Source organism: Choloepus didactylus, chromosome 4, assembly GCF_015220235.1.
Source record: "Choloepus didactylus isolate mChoDid1 chromosome 4, mChoDid1.pri, whole genome shotgun sequence".
NCBI lineage: Eukaryota > Metazoa > Chordata > Mammalia > Pilosa > Megalonychidae > Choloepus > Choloepus didactylus.
Genome location: NC_051310.1, coordinates 117,769,458 through 117,795,338, shown reverse-complemented (window position 1 = coordinate 117,795,338; position 25,881 = coordinate 117,769,458). Strand labels below are relative to the sequence as shown.

At 38.3% G+C, this 25,881-nt stretch overlaps 1 pseudogene; it reads left to right on the top strand.

Moving 5' to 3' along the window:
* The first annotated feature begins 1,235 nt into the window (after positions 1 to 1,235).
* On the top strand, positions 1,236 to 22,126 carry LOC119532773 (annotated as a pseudogene).
* The last annotated feature ends 3,755 nt before the right edge of the window (positions 22,127 to 25,881 follow it).

Sequence of the window (25,881 nt, the reverse complement as noted above, 5' to 3'; positions counted from 1 at the left end):
CATGAATGCTCTTTGAACTAGGAATTATTATCCCCAGCTTTTCAATGAGAAATCAAAACTCAGAGAAGTTAAGCAATTTGTCCTGACTCAAACAGCTAAGAAGTGGTAAATCTGAGATTTGAACCTGTGTCCACGGGATCTGGGTCTGCTACTACCACTTTCTGTCCCACTCATCCCTCAACTCCTTCCCCTATTCTTACCTCTCAAAGGTTACCGTCTATGTTTTGATAGAGTGTAAAGAGCCCAGGACTAAGCCCTTGGCTAGCACAAACCAAGGAGTGTCTTGCTCTTGAAATATTAATCCCTTGGAGCACTGCCAATCACAAGCATGAAGACCAAACTGGAAAAAGGTGGAGCCGGGCTAGCTGCTTAATCCCAATTCAACGGAAAGTTGTAAAATGAGACCCTTGGAATTCAGGCCCAGGGTTTCCTGTGGCCACAGATAGTCCACTAAAAAACAGAGGCAGATCTTCCTCTCATCAAAATCCGGTGTAGTGGCCACAAGTTAATGATACTTCCTGCTTCTCAGTGCAAATATTTAATGAGCACCTGCTTTGCGCCAGGAGCTCTGATATGTACCCCCCAAGAGACACCCAAAAGTGTAGGACATGATCCCTGCCATCACGAAGGGCAAAAAAGTGAAAATAAGCACAGGATATGAAATGTCAACACAAGATTACATTTTTCCTTAGAACAAATTGTCACATGACAGTACATAATGAACATGTATGGTGCAGATAATAATATACTGTAAGAAGTTAGAGGGTGGAATCTTTGAGGCCAAGGGGATAAGGAACTGCTTTGAGGAGAAGATAATATTAACCCTTTATGGCATACAAGGTATTTTCATTTCCTACCACCTTGAGTGGAACATTTATTCTCCACTATTTGCAGTATCTTTGTTATGTTTGTAAGCAAGCTGTATGAACACAATAGAGGCAATGTGTCATTAATACTTATTCTGTTAAGGAGCAGAGATTCAGATCACAGAACGTTAAGCAGGGCTTAGAGAACAGGTAGGCGAGTGGAGAGATTTCCAAGGTGGGAGAGAATAGCATGTATAAGGGCAGAAAGGAAGATAACCATACCCTGTTGTTGGGAGACTGAGAGTGGGGTCATTTGACAGGAAGCAAAGTTGTAGAGTGAATGGTGAAATTGGAAAGGCAAGTTAGAAGCCCTTGGGAACCACGCCAATGAGTGGGAATTTTATCACATCATATCATATTGGCAACAGGATGTCGCTGAAGTTAACGGAGCTCAGCATGGTCAGAACTGACTTTGCAAATGAACTGGGGTATAATGTTCAGAAGAGATTTGGTCCAGAAAGATAGTAAGGAAGTTCAGGTGAGAGATAATGAGGGTCTGGGCATACGATGTGGCTGGAGTAGTGTGAGATTGTTAAGAGAAGGGACTGGTATAAATAACTGGATTTAGTGAATGTTTTGGCTACAGGGGAAGAAGGATGAATAGGGGAGGCCTCACAGATTCACTTAACAGCTTTTATTGTCTTCTATATGCCAGTGAAAACCCTCAAAGACCCTGTCCTCATGGAGCCTATATTGTAACCTATATTGTAGGAGTAGACAGAGAATAAACAATGGACCTAATGTATAAGTAAAGTACATTATATGCTGGAAGTCAATTAGTGACAAGCAGGATAAGAGGGATCAGGAGGGCCAGGAGCAAGATGGAAGAGGTGGCAGATGAGCAAAGATCTGAAGGTGAGGAACACCATATGAAGAGATCTCTAAGCAGAGAGAACAGGTGGTGCAAAGAGCATAAGGTGGAAGCATGCCTGGCATGCTCAAGGAACGCCAAGGAGTTGGTGCAGAATGAAGGGAAGGGTAGTGGGAGATGAAATAATTGCAGGTTTATGTTTATGGGAATTACGTAAAAGAGAGAAGAGAATTTCTGGAGCAAAATCCTTGAATAAGTAAGAGGCAATGGATGTAGCATACAACAGGGGATTGGGCTTTAGATGAGAACAGCCACAATCAACTTCTGTTAACAGGTAGATGAGATTGAATCTGTGAGTTAGAGGTTTGGAGTCAGGAAGGCTAATGGTGCCTATTTTCAGCAGTGGGCAGGAGCATTTTTAAGGAACCCTATTTTAGACAATTTTCATTTACTTTTTTTTCTTACATATGAGCATTCCTAAAATTCTTTACCTTGTCACTTCTTGAAGGTTGACCAAATTGAGACTCTCAAACAACTGGGACCCCACACCATAGCATTTAACTGTATTTATTGGTTTGTCCCTTGGTACCCAAAGAAACATGTTATATATTTCATTCAGCCCTAATTTCATTCTTTCTAAACAATTACCTGACCTAGGTCCCCAGAAGAACTAGCAGGCAATTACAAGAACCCTAACCATCGCCCTAATCCATACTCATCAATTATTGTCAAGTTGACACATCCACTGACAGACAACTGGTCCATTGACATCATCATGTGACACCAACTATTCATTCCACAAATATTTATATAGTTCCTACTCTGGCAGTCCACATGCCAAACACTGGGAAACAACCATGTACAAGGCACAGATTCTGTTCTCAGGAAGCAGAGTATAAGTGAATTAAAATTAAGCAACTGCTGCCCAGTGTTGGGATGAAGGACATCCAGAGAATAGTGAAAATACTGTAGTACAGTGTAGGTTTACACACACTGGAGAATAAGAAACATTAAGAAACATTAAAATGACAAAAGAATTACCAATTTAAAAACTCATACTATGTATTTTAAGTTCCCCCTGGAAAGGGACTCCAATGATTCTATGGGTCTGGAGAAATTCAATGCTACTACTGACCTCCTTGGCTTATGACTTCACCAGTAATTTTTTTTATCCACTTAATAAGCATTACCAAGCACAAGAAACATTGCATGCCCAGACAGGTGCACTGAGAATACAAAGATGAGGAGGATGAACTTCTGCCCCTAAGAAGCTCATAATTTCTACTCTTCTTTCCACAGCCATTCATACAGCCATTTGGGGGTTCTCTCTCCACAACCATTCATATTCTCTCATGGGGAGTAAAAAGGAAATAGGTGGAGAGAGCAATGCTCTTCCTTTGCCATCTTAGCTTATCAAATTCCTACTTACTTTCAGGCCCAAATCAAATGCCACCTTCTTCATGAAGTCTTTCTTAATAAACCCAAAGTGATATTTATCTTGTTTAAGCCATACCTCCTTGTATGATTTCATATGGCCTTTAATACATAGACTTTGCAATTATACATTTTGTGTACATTTGCATTTTCCCTGCTAAACTCTGAGTTACTTGATGTCAAGTACTGTTTCTGATTTATTTTTACAGCTGACAAAGTCTTAATTCAGGGATTTATATATATTTGATGCTTGATAAAATATTTGTTGAAAGAATGAATGAATTTATTAATGAATGGATGGACAAAAACAACACTTATTTGATCTTGGCCATTGCTTCCCTCTCTTATCCTCTTCATTTCTTTTGGATCACTAGTAAATACAGGTAGTTTCAAAAATAATTTTTCAATATATTATGTATTCATTTTTCTGACTGCAGAAGTAATGTTTTAATTGGAGAAAAACAGTAAAGAGAAGAATAAAAGCACCCATAATCACACCGCTCAGAATATGGCTACTATTTAACATTTTGGTATATTTCCTTTCAGTGTTTTAATCGGCACATATTCATTTTTCAAACAAAACTGTCATCTTGCTCTACATGAAGTTTTGTAAGACGTCAAGAAATTTCAGGTTGAATTAACACAAATTAGAAGAGGAGGTTGTTCTAGAAGATTCTTGGATTAAATTGGAGAGTGTGGTTCAATCCATTACTTTCACAATCTACAAATGTCATCAGTCTCCTGGGACCTCAGGAGCTTCTTAATTTGTAAAATAGGGGGAGGGAGACCTGAAGGAAGCTTAGGTCACCCTCAGCTCTGGTGTTGTATGAATTTTTGATTCCATTATATATGAGGAAATAGCTTTAGCTATTGTTTGGTATAGTTACTAAAAAATCAGGAGGCTATTAATACAATAACCTCCTCTCATAGATGAGCAAACTGAGGCTTACAGAGGAAAATTCCCTCACAGAATTTAGGTTAAAACCAGTATTGTCAAACTCCAAGTCTGTCTACTTTTCTCAGTAATGTGACGCCTCTCAATCAGGACTAAATTGGGACTATGTCTAGTGACTGGTGATGAGAAAATATATGAGACAGGACTATCAGGGCAGACTCAACTTCCTGACTTTCTGTGATGATGTTTCGTTGCACTAGGATAGATGTTGATTCAAGAAAACAAATAAAGGATAGTCCTTTTTAGAGAGCTTATATTCTCACTGGGAAGGTAGACTTGTCTCATAACTCTCATATGCTGTCCATTGTGATTTACTAGTCAGGAGTCATTAAGCATTTGCAGGACAGGGCTGATACAAGCTGTCAAGGCCAGGTGGAAAAGGTAAAGCCAAAGACTAGTGGGAAAGTCAGGAGGTTTGAGAGCCAGGAGAGTGCAAGTGGGTGCCAAAGCCTGGGAGCACAACAAGAGCTCAAAGCACAATTACAAGCTCATGACCAGGTGTAGGAGACCAGAATAGCCAACAGAATACATCAAAGTCCCATTCCCAACACATGCAAGACATGGGCTTCTTTGCCTGTCTGGGTTCCAAGGGCAGTGAGCAAAGCAGACAAATGCTAAGCATCATGGTTGAAATGTGGATACTTCCTTTGGGCCAAAGTGCTGGCATTCCTTTTGAAAAGTCTGGGTTCCTGAGACCCCCACCCGTACTTACCTTTAGGACATGACCTCTAATTCCACATGACCCCCAGTTTCAGGCTTGTATCAAAATATGATGGCACTGTAGAGCTGGAAAGAATTTAGGCCAGATGGTGTTAGGTAAGAGACACCTACTTCTCAGCCTTAGACTGGACTTTCTAGTGTAGCCACTCTTTCAGGCCCCAAGTGATAGATTTTTAACAATGTCCATGTGAATACGGCAGAACAAAAATGGAAAACCTAATTATACATTCGTTTGGAAAATAGTTCATTGGTTAATCTCTGAGTAACTATTCCTAAATACATTTTCAAGTACATCACTTGAACTGAGGGGTCAGGAAAACAGGGGTCACTTCTCTTCTCTGAAACTCAGGTTTCCTCCTGTATAAAATAAGAGGACTGGATTGCATGATTGCAAATTTTCTTTTTGTAAATAAACTTTTTACTTGGAATAATTTTAGATACAGAAAAGTTGCAAAGATGTCACACAGAATTCCTGCATACCCTTAACCCAGTTTCCCCTAATGTTAACATCTTTATGTAATATGGAACATTTGTCAAAACTAAGAAATTAACATTGGGCCATTACTATTAACTAGAATACAGATTATATTTAGATTTCATCAAATTACATTGTGACTCCCAAATACTGTTGTTTTAAACTATGAAGGTATCTGATTTATCTTTGTTGTTCATTTTTTTAATATAATTTCAATGTGAACTTTAAGGGTCTGTTTTAGAGTGGAAAAGGTCTATCAGTGATTTATTCATACTTTGGGAATATGCTCAGGATGGAGTTCTGAAATCAGAAAAAGATGTCAACCAGAGCTGCCAGATGTGAGACTTAGGGAAAAAAGACCTGACTGGTAGGGAATTGACTGGGCCAGTTTTCATGGGTAAGAAACAAATATGTGGAATGGTCTTGTATATTGCCCATATGGCTCCAATCTACTAGCCCCACCCACTGAAATCTCTAGGAATCTTAAAATATGAAAGGGAAACTTGACCGCTGACAAATATCATTACATATATACTCGGCAATTTATTCTTTCCAACTTAGTTGTTTTTGCTTTGTTTGTGTTTTCATTCTTACAAGGGTTCAGTCTGGATTAAGACGGCAGAATATAAGCAAAGGACCTCTAATTTAAATATGCTCAATGGAGCATCACCATAATCACCATGAGATAATCAACCTTATGTTTTAAAACAATTTTGTATTTTCCTCCTTTCTGGTTTTGTCATTCATTCCACTTGTGAAATAGATTAAGTATTGATAATTCTGAAAGGGATTTACTTCAAATGATATCATTTATAGAGCAAATTATTTAATACATAAAGATTTGCACAATAATTCACTAAAGGACTAGGAAGATTTCCGATGAGCACAAAGCAGGAGGAAAAATTGTCAAGCATTTTACTGATACTTTCACAAAGATTAGCTCTTTTATTTCTCCAAGTTTCCATATTAGTCCCATTTTACAGACGAAGAAACTGAGAATCAAGAGATAACTTGCCCAATTCACACAGCCATGGCAAATGGTGGAATCAAGAGCCCACCTTCTTCACCTCTACATCATACAGGATCCTACTCTCACAAAGTTTGCACACTCATTGTAGAAACAAGATTAACATACAATTAGAGAAAAATTCAGTAGTGTTATCATCACGGGAAATACGTATGATGGCATTTGGTGAATAGTGCCCAACCAAATAGAGTTAATATTTTCATGATTGGTAATTGGTGACACCATAGACAGGAACTAATACATTTTTTTGAATTAAACTGACACACAATTGCTCTAGTTAATCAATGTTCCAACTCTTCTGACTCCTAGCAGGAATACCAAATCCATATAACAACTGAAATAAAGAAAGATGAAGGGTATGCAGGAGGAAGGAGGGGCAGGCATTTTACAATTTCCAGATTCTTAATAACAATACCTAATGTTTTAGGACTGGTCAAAAGGCACAGAATGCTTCTGGGAAAAAAAAAGACAAAAATACCTTTCAAAAGTTTCCTTTTCGAAGAGACTAATTTCTAGAGACAAACCCCACTCTCCCTTTCCCAACCCATCTTTTTTTCCTTGAGAAAATACTTTTAAAAAATAAATACATCTGGACAGTTCACACAGTCCTCGGAGGCTGAAGAACTAGCTATAACAAGTTCTGAATTTGACATATTTTTCTTCAGGCTAAGGTACTTCATTCAAGATTTTAATGTTTAAATAAACTGCTGCCTAAATCAATAATCTACAAAATCATTCACCTGGGGAGAGGTCTTCAATCCTTCTGCCCCATTTAAGGCTGATTTGTATGGTGAATGAATGTGTTTTATTATATTTCACAGTCTATTCCAAGCATTCCTGAAAGAGTGGCAAGTATATTTTCAGGAACGAAACTTAGACAAATCTTTCAATATCGTGCCACAAGCATTACTTAGTACAACTAAGAGACCGATTCTGGTGTGACAATGTGACATGGGCAGACATCAGGGAAAATGTCCTTTGTCTTTTGTTCATTACAGGCAAAGCAGTGTGGAGGTTGAGCAGGAGCTGGACTGACAGTTTGAATTTCAGCTCCGTCAATTACTCAATGTGAAATTTCAGACAAGTTGCTTAACCTCTCTGTAACCCGGTTTCTTAAGCTATAAAATGGAGATAATAATGCAACACATGCTTCATGTGGTTACTATGTAGTTAATATATGTACATTAGTCATTATTATTTATCAAAGTCTGATAGGGAAAAAAATTTGGAAAAAAACACTAGTATCCCTAAAAACTAGTTTCTGAGGCAGAACCCTGTCCCAGCTAAATCCTGGTAAGTGCCATGGCCCCCTCATGAAACAGCTTTACAGACCACTTCCTTCTTGTTTTCAGGTAGAGCAGTGAGTGAATTAACTCCCTTTGTGGGTATCACCATCTACGAATTCAGTATTTCCCTCTGTAATATAAATTTTGTGTTTGTCTAGTAAAGAAAAATTACTGTGAAACAGGCAAAAATCCTTGATCCCCAAAATCTTACATTCTAGTGAAGAACAGATAGTTCATTAAAAGGCAAACAGGTGAAAATATAACATATATGGGGAATCAGGGAAGGCCTCTCCAATGGGGTAACATTAGAGCAGAAACTGGAAGAAAGTGGGGAAGCAAACCAGGCAGGGGAAAAATCAATTCAAAGACCTGAGGAGGGAATGTGCCCGGAGAATTTAAGAAGCGGCAGGGGGCCTCGAGTTGCTGGAGTCCAGGGAGCATGGGGGAGAGTGATGGGAAATGGGGTCAGAGAGGGAAGTGGGGTCTAGCCATATAGAGGTTTGTAAGGCATGGTGAGGACTTTGAATTTTACAATGGGGGATCATCGGAGGGCTTTAAGCAGGGAGCTGACTGATCTGACCTATGTTTTAAAAGGCCACTCTGGCTATGGTGGAGGAAAGATCACTGGGGTTCATTGTCAGAAGGGACTAGGGAGGAAGTGCTTACAATTAGTGATGGTCATCCATAATGATGGTGGCTTGGGCTGTGGTTGCAGAGGTGGAGGTGGAGGAAAATGCTAGAGTTGGCATATATTTCAAAGAGAGAGATGAAAGATTTGCTGGTGGACTGGATGTGTGTATATGGAAAGGGCTGGTGAGAGAAACAGGAGACTCAAAACATTTGTAAAATTTAATGAGATGGAGCTGACTACGAGAAGAGTCTCTTAGCCATCTTTATTTACTTCTATCACCAAGACTAGTAGTTTGCTATCGCAAAGGAATAATGGTATCAAATCATCATTTCATAAGAGATTTTAGGTAGAATACAAAGCATAAAAATACCTAGGAACACATCTAACAGAGGATATAAAAGATTTGCATACTGAGAATTACAAAACACTGCTGAAAGAAATTAAAGACCTAAATACATGGCAAGACATCCCAATGTTCATTAGTTGGAAGAGTTAATATTGCTAAGATGTCCATATTACACAAAGCAATCTACAGATTCAACACTCTATCAAAATTCTAGCAGTGCTTGTTTTGCAGAAATAGAAAAACTGATCCTCAAATTCATATGGAACTGCAAGGGGGCCCAAACAGCCAAAACAAATTTGAAAAAGAACAAAGTTAGAGAACTCACACTTCCTAATTTCAAATTATACTACAAACCTACAGTAATCAAAACAGTGTGGTACTTGCATAAAGATAGACAAATACACCAAAGCAACAGAATTGAAAATCAAGAAATAGACCCACACATCTTTAGCCAATTGATTTTACAAAGGTGCTGAGTGCACGCAATGGGGAAAAAATAGACCTGTCAACAAATGTAGCTGGCAAAAACAAGATATCCATATGCAAAAGAATGAAGTTAGAACCCTACCTCATACCATATACAAAAATCAACTAAAAATGGATCAAGGACCTAAATATAAGAGCTAAAACTTTAAAACTCTTAGAAGATGTGCCGGTTTGGATGTATTATGTTCCCCCAAATGCCATTATCTTTGATGCAATCTTGTGTGGGCAGATGTATTGGTGCTGATTAGATTGTAATTCTTTGAGTGTTTCATGGAGATGTGACCCACCCAAATGTAGGTGATAACTCTAATTGGAAGTTTCCATGGAGGTATGGCCCTGCCCATTCAGCATGGGCCTTGTTGGTTTACTGGAGCACTATACAAAGCTTGCAAGCTTGCTACAGCCAAGAGGAACACTTTGAAGATTGCACAGAAGCTGAGAGAGGAATGTCCTTGGAGAAAGCCATTTTGAAACCAGAACTCTGGAACAGACGCCAGCCATGTGCCTTCCCAGAAAAAAAGTTTTCCGACACCATTGGCAATCCTCCAGTGAAAGTATCTGACTGTTGATGTGTTACCTTGGACACTTTATGGCCTTAAGACTGTAACTATGTAACCAAATAAACCCCCTTTATAAAAGCCAATCCATTTCTGGCATTTTGCAAAAACGTAGCATTAGCAAACCAGAACAGCAGATAACATAAGGAAAATCTTCATAACTTGGGATTTGGCAGTGGATTATTAAATATGATACCAAAAGCATGAGCAACAAAAGACACAATAGAAAATGTGACTTCATAAAAATTAAAAACTTTTGTGCATCAAAGGATATTATCAATAAAATGAAAAGACAACCTATGGAATGGGAGAAAATAGTTGGTAAACCATGTATCAGATAAGGGCTTAATATCCAGAATATATAAAGTACTCATACAACTCAACAACACAAAGACAATTACCTAATTAAAAATGGGCAAAAGACTTAAATGGACATTTCTCCAAAGAAGATATACAAATCATCAATAGTCATATGAAAAGATGCTCAACATCATCAACCACTAGGGAAATGAAAATCAAAATTACAAGATACCACCTCATATCCACAAGGATGCTATTGTTAAAAAAAAAAAACAAAAGAAAATAACAAGGATTAGGATTGGGAACTCTACTGCACTGTTGGTGGGAATGTAAAATGATTCAGCCACCATGGAAAGCAGCTCCTGAAAACGTCAAATATAGAATTCCATTTCTGGGTTTATACACCCAAAATTGAGAGCATGGACCCAAACAGACACTTGTATAACACTGCTTATAGCAGCACTATTCACAATAGCCAAAATGTGGAAACAACCCAAATGTCATCAACAAATGAATGGATAAACAAAATGTGGTATATACACACAATGTAATATTAATTGCCAATAAGAATGAAGTTATGATTCATATCACAACATGGAAGAACCTTGAAAATATTATGCTCAGTGAAATAAGCCAGGCATAGAAGGACAAATATTGTATGATATCACTTATAAGAGAGGACTAGAAATAGCAAACTCACAGAGATAGAAAGTAGATTAGAGGTTACCAAGGGAGCAGAAAAAGGGGGAATTTTTGTTGGAAAAATAAAATAAAAGAAAATAAAATAAAATTATAAAATAGAATAGAATAGAATAGAATAGAGTAGAATAGAATAGAATAGAATAGAATAGAATAAGCCACACCATAACCTGTGAGCCTGGCTGCATTCAGTCACTAGCTACCCTTATCTTTACTCAAGTCTACTATATGAAAGGCACTGTCCTAGGTGCTGAACATACCATGATTAAATAAGGCCTTTTCTCAGTACTGGCAATTCAAAACCAGACCTTAGCAAATTTTCTAATTTCTGCATGCCAAAGCCTTTTGGTATTGGCTGGAAACTGCAAACACTAAGTGTGAAAATGCTGAGGATCTATGAACAGTTCTCTGAGTTCCCCCTGTGATTTATTTGCTCCATGACTTTGAACATTCTGCTACCTCCACCCCATTTGTGTGGAAAATCCTGATCATTTTCAAAGATTCTACTCAAGCCACTACTGGATAGCCTGCCCTGGATTTCTCTGCTCCCATCAGGATTGAGTCCACTGGCCATATTTTATGACCTGCTCCATTAAAGAACTTATCACTCCCTATTGCAAGCATTGGTTTGTATATCTATCTTCCTTGATAGACTGTGAATATCGTCACAGGGACCATGTCTTAATTTTGTGTTCAGAGTTCCTGGAACAGGACGTGGCCTGCAATATGCATTCAATAAATGTAGGCTGAATAAATGAATGAACCAATCAATCCATCTGAGATAATATTATTGAATTTTACTGATATATCTGAGATATTATTACAAAATATCCCCTCCTTTAATTCCATGATTGATTCCTAGAGGCTAGGAACTACAATTTATACCATGACTTTCTAGATAACATGGTGTCTAGAATAGAGCTGAATATATAGCATGCACCTATTTTATAGATTGAGTTTTTACCAGTAGCAATTCTAATTTCATCTGTTCAAAATTTGTTAAAAATATGGCCTTGAGAGGGGGATATTTGAGTCTTCACTGTTTCTCAAATGAGACTCATGTGCTGGTCTTTTATAAGGTACAAAATCTGAAAAGAAACTTTTATTGTTCTCTAGTCATGAAAATATTTTCAAAACCACAAAATTGGGAGTCAACCCAAGAAATTCAGATTTCATATAAATTTAGTTGTCACTGGAGTAGAGTGCATTTTGCTACTAAATAAGAATAGAAGAGAATTCCTAAAAGGAATATTAAAAACCAGGCTTCAGATATTGGGATTTGGTCTTGGGTCTAAATGTCAATGTGGAGTTAAAGAACATTAAAGGTCTTTATTATGGAATGTAATACTGTACATTAAAAAAAAATCAGGCACTGGGGATTCCTGGAAATATGGCAATCTGAGGGCATGTGCCTGACTCGCTTCTATTATCATCTTTGAAATGACAATTAGAAATAAAGATGAGGAAAACCCCGTATCAAATTATAAGCTGTGAAAAGGGAACATCCAGAAACTGTGAAGACTTTCTGATTAATAGAGCTTAGGTGGACAGCACAGAAAGCAGACCACCTATATCAGGGGTAAGCAAATTATGACCAGTTTTTTAAAATGAATTTTATTGGAACATAGCCATGCCCATTTGTTTATGTGTTGTTTTTGGCTGCTTTCTCACTAAAACAGCAGAGTTGAGTGGTTTCGGCAAAGATCATATCTCCTGCAAAGCCTAGAATATTAATTATCCAGCCTTTACATAGAAAAGTTTGGAGACCTCTGATTTATTCGTAAACTTCCATATTGTGAAGGAACAATTCACCTAGAAAATAAGATGAAGATGTCCACTAACTTAGAGGAATGAGGGCAGGTTGAGAGGCTGTCATAAGAACCTGTAGCTCCTACCATTGCCTTTGCAATAATAAAAATATCAATGGACAACCCAACCAGGTACACCACAGCAGTGGGACCCTGGGCTGCCTTTGGTACTGTAGAGCTCCACAAGCAAAGACATGGAACTGTACATAGATCATTCCAGCCCACCATAAATAAACATTAATTTTTCAGCCCAGAAGCACAGCCCCCTGACACAGCTGCCTCTGAATTCGGCATTCTCCCTATTCCCCACCCAGGCTGCTGCAAATCCAGACTGGCAGAGGAAAGATAAATTCTTCCCTTTGCCTAGGAAATTTGAAATAGAGCACATACAGAATTTGACAAGATGAACCTGAGCTCCCAATACTCGAAAAGCAGAGGGCAAGAGTTCTGGGAATTTACTTGGGTGGGTATATTGCGTTTGATGCTCTTTACCTTCTTTGTACCTTGCCATACACATTACTTGCCAAGTAATACTGTAAAAGTTCCCAGATGAATGGGTGCTTGTGTTATCATAGCTTCAAGACTCCCACTCAAATGTGCACATATAAAATCCACACTTTAGATAAAATGAGACTCACAGTTACATGAGTCCAAGACATAATGGGCAGGAGAGAGGAATGAATTATTAAAGAAGCACAATGATTCCAGTCAAACTACAACCTAATCCAGTTGTTCTTAAGGTGTGGTCTCCAGATCAGCAGAATCACACCTCCTAGGAATTTTTAGACATACAATTTATTGGGCCACTAAATCAGAAACTCTGGAGGAGGGACCCAAAATTTTGTTTTAAGAAGCCCTCTAAGTGATTCTGATGCACACCAAAGTTTGAGAATTACTGCCATTATCACAAAAATGAAGCAAATAAAAGGCAGTAGGGTAGTGGTTTTCAACCTCTGGTATATATTAGCATTAGCCGAGAAGTGATAAAATTTTGATGCCCTCTACACCCCAGAATAATTAAATCTGAATTGCTAGGAGTGAGATTCAGGCAATTCCAATGTGCAGCCAAGGTTGAAAAATCAGGGCAACAGAAGACCAAGCATAACTAGTGAAAATAAATGTGAATGAGACAAACTTCCCTGTTAGAAGATGAAAAACTACACATTAGGGTCAAAATTTTTTTAAAGGTTAGAATTAAAGGACTATGTAACATATATTTAGCAAAAGCAAATCAAAAGGAAACAGGAATAGTGATATTATAGTCAAAGTTGAATTCAAGCCTAAAAACTTTGAATGGACCAAAAAAATTTATTTTATATTACTACAGTTAAAATGATCTTGAACTCAGGAGACAGTAAGATAATGAACTATTGTTACTTTCTTCTTTATACTTTACAGTGGTTTCCAGCTTAAGCTCCTTGTATCTTTATTTACCATGTATTCGTAGTACACTGCATCTGCCAAGGAAATCATCCGCATTTATAAACATGTTTTGAATAAATGAATGTGTTTAAGTGATCCATGGATCCTGATGAAGTTATGTGATTCATTGCCAAGGGCTTCCACTTCCTCACCTATAAAACGAGGTGTCTCAGCTCTTGCAGCTCTATATGATAATTTTTATTCCCCCTTTTTTTTAAAAAATTTTATGCCACTTGCCTGGGACATACAGACATTAAGGATCTTCCACATTAAGTAGTTTATATTGAGAAACTAGTTATTAATCTGAAATGCTATAAGATCTGTATTTGGAAAACTTTAAGGTAGTGTTGCTATGCAAACAGTCACGTCAGGTGAGATTACATTTTGACAGCTCTTTCCAGCCCCAGATCTTCTGGCAAGAAAATTGCTTTGAAATGGTAGAGAGGGCTGCGAGCCCTGTGAGGTCAGTGATATCGTCTTCCATTTCACTCACAGTAGATGCCCAGTAAATGGATGTTGGTGAGTTAAATAAAGGCCCTATCTTCTTTTTTGTATGGGACCCCTAAAATGCCATTCTTTCCCCCCAAATGTCTTGATAGCTTTGAAGAGGATCTTTAAAAATATAAACTACACTTTGGAAAAAGGGGACTGTGGGTGGAAGGAACAGCCATAGCTAGGACCATTCCATTTGTAACTACTTAGCTAGGACTGCTGTAGCAGGGAAAAACCATGGGAAATTAAATCACCAAGACACTCCCTGTTGCTAACCCATCCTTCCTGTTCCCTGCCCCTCCAAATTTAATAAAGCAAAAGAAAAAAAGATCTGTCTAACAAGGTCTTGTTTAATGTTCCAGACTGTCTAGCGTTCATATTGATTGTTTCAATTTGAAGCTGCAGCAATAAGTGAGATCAATATGAGTCCTTCACTCAACTAAAAACAAAACAAACAAAAACAAAGCAAAACAAAGATTCTAGCACTGTAAAAAAAAAAAAAAAAAAAACAAAGAAAACACCAGACTGATGAGAAAGTCTGGTTTTAAAAATAAGCTACTTTAAAAGATTTAACCAAGTATTTATGCTTGTGCTAGATTTAAACATTTTAAAAAGGAGTAGAAAAGATATTTTTAGGTAGAAAAAAGGAAATCACTAAGACTTGCCTAAAGCCCTTACTGGTTTAGTTGCAAGGTTTAACTTTTGTGTTTCTATTTTTTTTCCTTCATGCAGTCTAAAAATATATTTTATGGGTGCTACATGTGACTTTTTACATTTAATCAATCCGTGTGTGCATCTTATGTGTCTAGCATTGTGTAGGATGCTAAGAAGGACCCCAAAGAAATGTATGACATAGCCCCTGTTGTCTAGGAGCACACAATCTAGGGCAGAAAATAAGAATATATGTACAAAGTGATTAAGATGTAAAACAAGACAATATTGCATTAAGTGTCAAAATAAATGACTTTGGAGAAGCAATTAAGGAATAGTTTAAATTTAAATAATAGGATTTGGAGAAGACAGACCTCTGCCACTTACTGTTCCCTTAAGCAAATTTTTAACCATTTTGAGTGCCTGTTTCCTCATCTATAAAATGAGAGGCTATTGTGGGGAACAGAGAGAGGTGACAAGATTGCAGGTGTCTGGAGCAAATGGCTATTGGAGTTTAAAGAAAGGAGGATTCTCCCATCATGGTGACTGGTTCCAAGGCAAACATTTAAAGAGTTAGAAGCTCTATCCTTTTATGTCCTGGCCTCAGAAGTCACATAGCATCACCTCCTCCATACTCTATTGGTTGGAGCCCTTACAGGTTCACAGGGAGGGGAAGTTGTCTTTATCTCTCCATGGAGAGTGGCTAGGATCTGGAAGAGCATGTGACTCCAGAAATATCACTGTGGTCAATTTGGAAAATACTACACCTAGCATTTTCTCTATAAACACTTGTAGCCATCAGCATCATCATTATAATTATAATTATAACAACTATTATTATTTCAAGAAAGTGGAAGTTTGGTGCAAAATATCAGGAGACAGCAAGGCATTTAGAAAACATGCACTTATTTTTGGCATGAAGATAAATAAGTCATAGTCCCTACCCTCAGAGAACGTGTGGTTACACAAGCAACTAAATATCAATACAATAAATTCTAGAACAGATTTGGAGCACAGAAAAGAAAATAATGTTGCCAGGAGGTGGGAAAATTCAGTGACAGGATGATGCCTGCCAGGGGATTAGTGAGCAGATCCAGGTTTTGTAGGCCTCTTTAAGAATAAGAATACAGAATTACAAATGCAAAATCAGGTACAGTGCCTTTAAGGGGGACTGGGAAAGTGAGGAACCATGCAACTTAAGCCTTAGCATCACAGAAAATCAGCTCTGATGAAGAGAAAATAAGCTCTAAACAGAGAGGAAGGCAGGGCGGCTAAGAGGGGACTGAGAGATTCAGAGAAAAGGGAGGGGTTGAGGGACAGAGGGTGGCAATGAGAGTCAAAAGAGGGAAAGGTAGTAAGACAGAAAAGTCTAGAAGACATATTTAGAGGGAAGGCAACAGTAGGAAACAAGAATTTACTTACAGTCAGGCCTAGTTGAGAGCCTAGGGAGGTAGGAAACAGAGTTGGGATCATGGATTGTGAACGACTGAAATTCACTGGAAGATTCTGAAAATGAGAGTGAAATGATTTATGGAGTTAGGTAGACAAAAGGGATTGAAGTGGGGAAAACACTTATCATAGGTGATCTTCTGATACCTACAACCTATTTTGCAATGTCCCAGACCAGATAAATTGGTATTTAGCTTTATGGCTTCTGCTAAACACATCACTGGGTCATTTATAATAGCTAAAAATGGAAAATCAGAGTATTTCAAACCATGAGAATTGTCAGATTTATTTTAACATATTTGTTCTTTGGCACATTATTATGCAGCTATTAAAACCATATTTATTAAAAGTCTTTACAAACTGAGGAAACACTTAAAGTTTTAAGTGAAAAAGCAGGATATAATATTATATAGCTGATCTATACATAAACTGCCTAGAAAACTGCTGTAAGAAAATATCCCCCAAATGTAACAATGCTGCCCTTGATTGGCTGGTATAGGGTGAAATTTCTCTGTGCTTTGGTTTCACATATTTTTAACAGTGTGCATGTATTGATTTAATGATTGGATAAAAAAAGTTAATTTAAAACATCGTGCTCATTTTGTTCAAGGTCCATCCCCAAATATCCTCTCCTTAGGAAGACTTCTCAGATGTCTAATCCCCCTCCTAACTCCCCCACATCCCCAGACCAGAGGCATGTATTCCTTCCTTCAAAACCCATTAGAATTTTTGTATTTCTCATGCTGCCTAATCATATTCATCTTTCTGTGGTAGCTGCTGTAATAGCCCCCACAAGAACATAAATCCCTTGAGAAGGGAGTAAGACTGCAAACACATCTCAGTGCCCTGAACATAGTTGGTGCTAACTAGTTACTGAATTGAATTGGGTTCAGAGTCTGTTGGCAATTGTGTATGACAGTGCACAAGTTGTTCAAATAAATGACAGTTTTATAAGGGGGAAAACGAAGACCAGTGACCATGCAATTTAAATGATAACAGTAATAATACTATGGGTTTAGGCATCTGTCATCTCATTTGACCCTTCCAGGAGCTCTGTAAGGGCAGATATTTTAATCCCTTTCAGATGTGGTTGTTTGTGAAGTGATAAAGATCCCTATCTTAAAGCATTGTTACCAAATTAAGTGAAATTATTCATGCAAAGTGTTTATGTGCCTGGCATTGGGTAGATGAATAGATAGTAACTGTTTTATTATTTTCTGTGATGTGCTCGAAGTTTACAGAGATCAGTGGTCAAAGTGCTAGGACTGGAACTTTTTAGCCATATATCCTACTATTCTACCACGCCACAATCGCAGGTCCTGGAGAACAATTGTCTTTCTTCTCTCCTAAGAATTCCTGGTGCTGATCCTCCACTGCTGCTGACAGGGGTGAAGAGCCTCTTGATGTCCTCTGCTTTTTAATCCAACAACCAAGAGTCACTTCTCCAGTGACCTTCATCACTACCATTATTGTTTCAAAAAAAGACAGACATTTTGAAGTCTGAGGAATATTATCATATACTTAGTATCATTAACCCATGAACTTTCCAATAACATATGTGATTTTTCCTAAAATGAATGCATCTCTCCTGGGCATTACCATGATGATCACAGTGTTCCTTTACTGAATGCCAACCGTGTATTCTACCAGGTAACCTGCATGTGTTAGCTCAATTTAATTATTACAGAAACCCTATGAGGTATACATTATCATCTCTCTTATTCCCGTGTGTTCACTGAGGGTCAGCAAAGTCCAGCAGATTGTCCAAAGTTTCCAAGCTAGTAAACGGCAGACCAGATCTGTCTGGCTGCAGAGACAATGCTTGTTTTAGTTTGCCATACAGCAGTAATCAAGAAATACCATATAGTAATAACCATATGGTACGGGATCAATAAATACACATGAAGGTGAAATAACTGATTTCACCATCTTCTTTTAGGTGGAGGTGAAATAATTGGTTTCACCACCTTCTTGTAGGGGCGCCTTTGAAGTGGATGAGAGAAGCGGACAGAAGGGTGAAAGATGTTCTTGTCCCATCAAAACTGTTCTATTTATTCACCTCCTCCCAAAGAGTAAAAAAAAGCATCAAAAACCAGAAGCCTCATAATCAATCCATGTCTAGTTTAACCTCAATTTCTCCGCAGGCCCTCAAAGTAAAAGATGCACATTTCCAGCTCTTCTTTTTGCAGACTTTGACCTTCCATTCTCTCCCCTTTCCTAGCCAGTCTGCCTGTGCCCTTCTGGCCCATCAGCAGTTGTGGCACATCAACAAAAGGTGAGTAAACACACTTAGAATAAATAAGCAGCTGAGGAGACAAGGTCAGGAGCTGTGTATCCATCAGTTTCCCTCTCTCTTGTGGTCATCAGTCTTGAGGCAATGGGAGGGAAAATGAGTATTGCTGAGGGGAGAAGAAACCCATGGCATTCAGTGGCTCACTTGCTTGGTTGGTGTGGCAGCCCCTTCCCTTTCAGAAGGTAGTGGGCAGAAAAATCGCACTGCTCCCCAAAGCTGAAAGTTCGGGTGTTCTCCTTTTGTGCAAGCTGCAAATCCGGTTCTGCCACCTGCCAAGGGCCAGTTGCCACCTCCTTTGGGAGGCATTGTTTTGTTTCACAGCAGTGGTGGAAGGAAGATAGAGCAACTCTCACTACTCTCTTTCAGGAGAGCATTTTGTTCCTTCGGCTGTCAAGAAGTCTTTGTACAGGCAGGTTTTTATTCCCAGGACAGAAGAACTGGAGACAAGCATGAGACATTTGCCAATTCTTGATCACTTTCCTCATCCTTTATATTTTGTTCTCTTGAAACTTGTTTAGACCATGTCTTTTTCTTGATAGGCTTTGAGATCATTTTCAAAATAAGGTTTATCTGCAATACATATTTTCATATAAAATAGGAATAGAGAAGAGAAAATCCAACTCAAGGGAAGAAGAAGTAGTAAATATTTTTAAATGTAAAGATAAGCAAAGCTTCTGTCATTAAGCTTTAAAAATAGTCTCTGAGATTCCTGCCAAACAGGGCAGGAAGAGAAACGTGACATATTATATAGCTGTCACCCTAGGCATCAAAGAGGAGTTTGATGTTAAATGACCACCTACCTTAAAACTTTTCAGGCTTCAGTCATTATGACCATGTTATATGGAGTAGGACTCGGTTGTCTCTGATGATCATTCATGGGAGCATTAGAGAGAGTCAATTCAGATTATTTTCTGTGGAGAGTCTTGGCCCAGCCCAAGAAGAGGTGAATAAGCTTCTGTTTGGGATCCTTAATTTTTCTTAAAAAGATAAACTCATTCCCCTTTCTCTTGGCTGTTACAGCAAATGGTACACACTTAACTGGTGACAAATGATAACTGCACTCCTCATATTTGCTAAGGAGTATGGTCTCATGATCTCAGGCCTTTTCTGTATGTATCAATTTTATTGAGAGAAGCAATACTTATTGGGGGAGAGATTGGTAACCAGAAAGTTTTCTAGTCTACCTTCTGCCAGATACATAACACCTACCTTTGGACTAAGTCAAGTTAGCTGGCAGGATAAGTCAGGATGGTGTTGAATAATTCCTCTCAACTCCCATCCCTCAAAGCTTAAATACTTTTGCTGAATTTCCCCCAGTGGGATGTCGCCATCCTGTGATGAGGGGTGGTCAAAAAAATAGCCAAATTAAAACTCATTGCTCTATACACCTAAAGATACTGGGACAGTCCTCTGACTGAAGACCTTTGAAAGAAATGTGTCTCTGATACCAGGAATAGGTCCACTTCTTCTGAGAAACCAGCTTATCTGGTATTTTAGATACAGAATGGTAAGACAGATCTGATTTTCTTTTTATGACCAGTTGATTTGAAGGTTAGAGCTAAACTTGAAGCCCAAATAAGGATCCAAGCTTGAGGGACTTCATCTCAACAATGCTTGTGATGGCCTCAAAGCTGAAGCCACTGGGTAAGACTACCAGAGCTCTCACTTTGCCTCTTCTATTTTTCATCCATCTTGAATTTTAATTTTGAAGAGTTTTCTTCATTTTGTTTAGCTATCTTTAGCTCTTTCTGGAACAAGAGGTGGGCTATAATAAATACACTTCTCAAAAGAAAGGAGGAAGCATGGGAATTCCTAGAGGGAGACAATTTTTTTTCTCTGGCACTAAACTCTGAAAGAAAGATCTAAATGGGGGCATTACTCAGAGATAATTGAATAACGTAATGAATCAAGTTCTCGGTGATAATTTTCTAGCAGGTACAGAAGCTGCATTTATAAGCCTGTGTTTTTTCTTTTTAAAATAAGTTTTTGATAAAAGTCAAGGGTCCTTTTCCTGGGGGAGCTGCCAGATGAGAGAAGCATGGCTTTCTCCTCTCCCTGCTTTGGTGTGTGCTTGTCCACTGATATCAGTATACTTCAAAAGGGGGAAGCTGACTGGCACAAAAATGTTTCTTTGCCTGATGTTCTCAAGGCTCCCATTTGATGAATATTGTAACTTTGCTCACACCAACTTGTGCAAAAACAATAGACAGCCCTAAGCTCTCAGTGGGTTGGCAGGTCATCAGACCACTGCTGAGTCTTGGGGCACTGGTAGAGCTGTGGCTCAAACTCCCAGAGCTCAAGGCAGTGGGACTTGTTGCCTGGATGATCTGCTTGGATGCTTTTGGAAAATGCATCATGGAGGCTTCATGTTTGCACCAACCAAATCCTAATGCCATTGGCACCATAGAGTGAACAAAACACAGAAGTTACATGCTATCTGCTCTGCCCTGGCTGCCACAGTCTTATCAGCACTGGTCATGCCTAAAGGTCATTGGATTGAAGAAATTCCTGATCTTCTTTTGGTACTTGAAGATGAAGTTGAACGTTACAAGCAGAACAAGGAGGCTGTTTTGCTTCTTAAGAAATTTAAAGTCTGGCATGATATAGAAAAGGTCTATGCCTCTAAGTGAATGAGAGCTGGCAAGGGCAAACTGAGAAACTGTCCTTATGTCCAGTGCAAGGGACCATGCATCATCTATAATGAGGACAATGGCATCATCAAGGCCTTTAGAAACATCTCTGGAATTGCTCTATTTAACATAAGCAAATTGATTATTTTGAAACATGATTCTGATGGGCATGTGAGATGTTTTTATATTTGGAATGAAAGTGCTTTCTGCAAGTTGGATTATCTGTGTGGCGGTATACATAAAGCTGCTTCTCTCAAGAGTAACTACAACCTTCCCATGCACAAGATGATGAATACAGACCTTAGTAGTCCCTTGAAAACTCCAGAGACCCAGAGAGCCCTCCAAGCACCATGCAAGAGGATTCATCACCAAGCCCTGAAGAAGAACCCTCCAAAAAACCTGAGAGTCATGTTGGAACTAAACCATATGCAAAGACTATGTGCTGAAACACCATTCTTTGCCAAGCCAGGAATTTAAATGATAATGATATATTACTGGTAAGTAAAAGTTTTAAAAAGATTTATTTCTTACATTTTCTTTATAATTTTTTGCAGCACAGACTCAGGGCAGATAAAGCAGCAGCAGTACTAGTGGCCAAATCAAATGAAAAGGGGGTTCCAAGCAAGAGGCCTGTGGTGGGGAAGAAAGGAGGAAAGAGGGATGTTGGAATTAAGAAGCTGAAGAAGCATTTGGTAGGAAAGAAGGCTGCAGCTACCAAGAAATCAGCAGCTGGAAAAAAGCCAGCAGAAAAGAAACCTACCACAGAAGAAAAGAAGGCTGCTGCTTAAATTTGTTTATTCCATGAAAGTCAAGTCATTTTTGGACAGCTTATTTTGAATGAATACCTGATGAAACACAGGCGCGTGCACGTGCACACACACCACACACATACACACACAGTTGAGGGCCCAGGAAATTACTCAGTGCCCATCAAAAGCAAAATAGATAAATAGTGATATATTCTCAGAAGAGAATACTATACAGTGATGACAATGAACAGTCTAAATCTCACAAATATGATGTGAGCTAAAGAAGGCAGATACCAAAGACCACATGTGGATGATCCACTTATTTAAAGCTCCATATCAGGCAGAGGTTAGTGTATTTGCTCCCCTGGGGTGGTAGTACCTAGAAGGGAACACCAAGGGGTCTTCTGAGATGCTCCTACTGGTTTGCTATGTGGGTGTGCTCACCTTGTGAAAATTAATAGAACGCAACACAGAGGATTAGAGGACTTATCCTTGTATGCTATCCTTCGATAAAAAGATAAAAGAACAAAACAAAACAAAACAAAAACACAAAAAAAGATGAGGGTCTACATTAAGTGAGGAGTACACTGAAGACCAGCCTCAGGCTTGGAATTAGCCATCAATTTCATTTGAACTTCAGCTTCAGCCTTCAAAAGGCCAGATAACTAAGTGCCTACTTCAAAGTCATGTCTGGCATCCTTGGATGTGTATGTGATCAATGTTCATATAACTTGTGACTATTATTTCTAATTGTCACGTTGTAATAATGCCAGCAATATAAAAGAGGTATGTGATTTGATTTCATTATTATTTTCAAGGATAGGAAAGCATTCTAGTTGTACGAAGAAAAATCTCCTTATGTGGTTTATGTTGAATATTTTTAGTCAGTTAATATATGACACATATTTATTACTGCAAGAATAAAATGCTACAATGACTAATAGTACACACATTTTTTGTACAAAAAAAACAATTTCAACTTTCAAACACTTAAATGGATAGAAAAATAAGTTGACAATGTAAATACTAAGAGTGTGTTAGCTAGTTAACTTACATCCTTTTGAGCCAGCGAATAATTTAAGTATAGAAATTTAAATAACAATACAAGGCAGAATAATAGAGATTCAATTGTATGAAAATTCTAATCCATATAGAATTGTTTAGTTTATTAGCATCCCATACATTAAACAAACCTCTATTTAATTCCACTCAGGCTATGAGTCTTTCAAGAAAAAGTCCTATTTGGGAATTCTTCACATTTTGTGAGGGAGAATTAAAAGCAGAATGTCAACTTTGCCTTATCAAAATTTCCTAATGAGGAAAAACTCCAGAATCATGCACAATAACATTGACAATAAGTTATCTTTGATCCAAACCAAATGTAAAATAAAAAGAAAGCAAAGAATAAAGGAAATAATTAAAGACAAATGAGGAACACATTTTTTTCTCCCCAGACTTCTAAACAACTGACTTTACAAACTATTATAGGATGACAGTCCTTACAGTTTTTGTTCTATAGAAGCTAAACTTTAAACAAAAACTTGCCAAAATGATACCATACATTAGTAAGCACTTTCAATATTAAAAGACAAAAGGTTTTTGATAATGACCAATCTATGTGTCTTAAAAGCAAGTTTCCTTCTAGAAAATATGATACTGAAAACTATTTCCCTGAATTATATACTGTTGCACATGTAAGTATAGTGATGTTATGACATATATTAATTTAAAGTGAGTTTCTTTGTAGTGCTGAAAGTTCCTGCACTAAATTGACAAACTTAAAATTTGACTACTAAAACTGTAATAATAAATTGTGATGCTTTATTTTTAAATAATATATCAGATTTATTCTTATCTCCCCTAAGTTCATTCTATGGTGGTGATATTTGGCTTTGGCTGAGTACTAATTTTAACACTAGGCCAGTTTTTTATTTGGGCAACATTCGCATTCCTGTACATGTAATATAAATACCATTTAGAAAGGTGAACCTGCCTGGAGTTAAAGTCTTACAGTTAAAGTATTTGGTCTTCTGATAGCATGAACCGAACTCAACACAGGACCTTCGTGCTTGCTTTTTGCTCTGCCCGAGTCACTTTTTCCCTGGGTCTTCACATCCCTGGAACTTCATCATTCAGGTATTAGGTCAAAGCCTCCTCTTCAAAGGCCCACTCTGACCATCCTAGTTAAAGCAGAAATGCATTGACCCCCACAGTCAGTTTCTATTCCAGGCTCAGCAGCCTGGGTTGCCTTGTTCCTCTGAAGAATTAACACCACCTGAAATTTCTATATCTCCCTGCCCCAAGTCTATTGAATGTTTCTGTCTAATAAGGGTCTCAGCCTAGAGGATGTCATTGAAAACAGACTGTTCTCTCCTTCCTTCCTCCTTGCCTGCATCGAAAGTTCCTGCACCTCCCATCACTGTCCATGCGTTCCACCCACTTGCAGGAGGAGGTGTGCTGACTCAGATGTCATGCAGCTCTAAGACCAGTATGTCTGAGATCAAGCCCTGGCTCCTTCATCTACTAACTGTGTGCCTTTGGACAGGTTACTCAACATCTCCTAGCTTATCCAAAAGGCTGATTTTTAAAACCTATGTGATCTGTTTCTTAAGCTGTGTGGCTTAAATTGTTTGTATTGCTTCCTACACACACATACACACACACACACACATGTAATATTCTATGTATTTAATATTTAATTTTAAAATACATGAAACACTAGTACAAAGTGCATAGTCTACCCTTTCTCCTCTAGGTTTTTGATTAAGCTATTGTTCCCTGTTGTCTTTCACCCCACTTTTCTACGTGGTTCTACCCTACTCATCCTTTTATCTTCTCAAGGATATCTTTCCAACCCCACTAGCAAAGTTTGTTGTTCCTTATCTTCTGAATACTGGTGTATACCACACTAACCTATAATTATTGTCTTCATGCTCATCTTTCCCTCTCTACTATAAGCTCATTCATGACAGAAAATATATCTTATCCATCTCTATACCCTCAGCACCTACCCCAGACTCTTTTATATAGTAGGGTTTCAGTATTTACTACACTAACACATGAATGCACTGATGACTACTTGTGTAATTTTGGACAATTACTTAATGTCTCTGAACTATATCTGGGTTGCTTCCCTTGTAAAATGGGGATTATAATATTACCCATTGTATAGGGTTGTTATGAAAGATAACTACAAAAGCTTCATGAGGGGACAGGGACTTAAATTTTTTTTTCCCTGCTGAATCACCAGTGCCTAAAACAATGCTTGACACATACAGCAGGCAATCAATAAATATTTCTAGCATGATTTAGGTGAGATAACCCAAGTAAACTGCTTGGCACAGTACCCAATCAATCAATTTTAGCTATTGTTAGCAACTCTTATTATTCTAGTGAGCATCTTCCTCTACTTCACCTCATTGGATGCACATAGCAGCTGGAATAATTATCATAGACACTCAAGATGGCATTTTCCTTGTCATGTAGCAATGCCCTTAGTCACCTGCACGCCCCTCTTGCTGCCTAACTCAGTTGCCAGGGAGCACCACCTCTTCAGAACTTCCACATTTATGAGAACTTCACTGGACCCTGATCATCCTGTGACACCTTTTCAGGGCTGTAACCCATTTCCAACTAGACTGTGAGCTCCTCGAGGCTCTTTAGGCTACATCCTTCAGTGAGCACAGTGACTGATGGTGGGGTCAGTGACCACTGGCTACTTTGTGAGTGCCACCCTAGGTCCCCCTCCTTAACAGACCCTCCCTCACATGTACACACACACCCTATCTGCAATC